The 2,140-nt window shown below is 41.4% G+C and overlaps 1 pseudogene; it reads left to right on the forward strand.

The window, feature by feature from the left end:
* Nucleotides 1-1,380: 1,380 nt before the first annotated feature.
* Nucleotides 1,381-1,499, forward strand: LOC114884841 (annotated as a pseudogene).
* Nucleotides 1,500-2,140: the final 641 nt, after the last annotated feature.

The following is a 2,140-nucleotide window of genomic DNA, read 5'->3' on the forward strand; positions in this document are numbered from 1 at the left end:
AGCTGATGAGCCAGGAGAGTCTACAAAGGGAGAGACACAGCAACAGCATCAGGAGAGAGGGCAGGTGCCATAGGAGACCAAGTCAAGGGGAACCTTTCTAAAGAAGATACCATCCTCGAGATGGGAAATGGCTAGAGCAGAATATAACCCTTCATCTGTAGCAGGGGTTGGTTAGCAGTGCATACGGGGTGGGCAAGGCAGTTTCTGAATGAGTGAGCATACAACTGAATGGTCCCATGGACGTGAAAGTGAGCACGTGTGATCTGAATAAGCACCTTTAATATCAGAATGGGCTTGTGAAACATCTGTGTGCGTTGTGAAACATGTATGAACATGTGTAAGGTCTGAGTGAACATGTATTGATATATTATCTGCAAAAGGGTAGGTGGCATCTAAATAAACACGTGAGTGTGGAAGATCAAAATGAATAGTTATGTAAGATTTAGGTAAGCATTTTTAACAACACAGCAAACATGTGTATCATCTCAGTGAGCATGTGTAGTGTCTGATGAGGGTTTGTGATGTCTCAGGTGTGACTTTCTGAATAAGCATGAGCATGACCTGAATATCAGTGTGTAATGTTTGAGCTATTTACTATCTAAATGAATCTGTTTTTAAAACAACTAACATGTGTAACATTTTAGTGAACGTGTGTGTCACCTGTGTTAGTAGAACATGTGAATGAGGATGTGTAACATCTAAGTTGGTGGGTCTCAAACTTGAGCGTGTGCCAGAATCACCTACAGGACTTGTTAAGCACACATTGCTGGGAACTCTTCCCCAGAGTTTCTGAATCAGAAGGTCTGGGGTTGGGCCCAAGAATATGCGTTCAGATGATCCTGGTGCTGCTGGTCTGGGAACCACATTTTGAGAACTACTGTTTCAAGTATGAGTGATGCCTATGTGTGGCATTTCAGTGAGCTGATAAACAGCTACACGGGCACGTGGCAGATCTAAGTGAACACAGGTAACATTTAAGGGACATATGTATCACCTGAGCAAACACTGTGAAAGCTATACAAGCCCATGTAACATTGGAATGATGTTTGAGGAACATAAGTGAACCTCAGTATGTTTGCAGAAACATCTGAATAAGCATATATAAATATGAGGACACATGGAATATCTGAAGGAGTTTGAGTACCATCTGAGTAGATATATCTAGATGGTGTGTATGTGTTTTACATCTGAAGGCACTCATTGTCTATATGACTAGACAGACATCTGTACAAATAATTACCGTGCATCCTGGAAAATGCAGCAGTGAGTGTCCAGGGAATAAAGATGCACAAGAAGCAATAGCTACACTAGGAGCAGAAGCTACTAGAGGAGAATGGAGGTGGAAGATGACCTGTGAGGTCTGTTTTAAACGCTGATTAGGCCTATAGCTATACCACACTGAATGTGCTGCTTCTCATCTGATCTTAGAAGCTAAGCAGAGTTGGGCTTGGCTAGTATTTGGATAGGAGACCAACTGGGAATACCCAGTGCTGTAAGCTTTTTTTTTTTTTTTTTAAAGCTGATTAAGAATTCTCTAGAATGACAGGAGGAGGTAGGTGGGGAAAGTCTTTCTGTAAGAGAGCACAGCATAAGCAAAGGCATAACACAGAATAGCTTGGTGTGCTTAGGGAACTAAAAGTGGTTTGGGATTTTGAGAATAAAATATGATGTGGGAGCAGGGGCTGAGGCTAGAGGGTTCCCAATGGATCAGATCATGGAGATCCTTATGAGTCATGATATAGAATATGGTGTTTTTTTCCTCGTGGCAAATGATACAAAATCAGTGAATTGGTTTTAGGCAGGGGATTAATGTGATGGGTTTATGTTCAGAAATATCACTCTGGAGTGTGAATGGAAGATAGATTGGGAATGGAGCAGGAAGTCTACTGCAACATCTGTTATATTTATGACAGGTGATGAGGTCTTAAGCTATAAAAAATGCAGTGGAAAATAAGGGACAAAATTAGGATCTATTTTAGGAGATAAGAGTCCACAGGACTTGTGGACCTGATGGGTCATGAGTCTCAGGTGGAAAGAATGGGAGAGACAGGGAATATGGGAGAATGGATTGGAAAGAATCATGTATTTAGTATTAGATACCGTCAATTTAGGTGCTTCTTCGACATTCAGAAAGGGATGT

Source organism: Monodon monoceros, unplaced genomic scaffold (genome assembly GCF_005190385.1).
Source record: "Monodon monoceros isolate NGI ecotype Baffin Bay Population unplaced genomic scaffold, NGI_Narwhal_1 Super_Scaffold_5, whole genome shotgun sequence".
In the NCBI taxonomy this organism is placed as follows: domain Eukaryota; kingdom Metazoa; phylum Chordata; class Mammalia; order Artiodactyla; family Monodontidae; genus Monodon; species Monodon monoceros.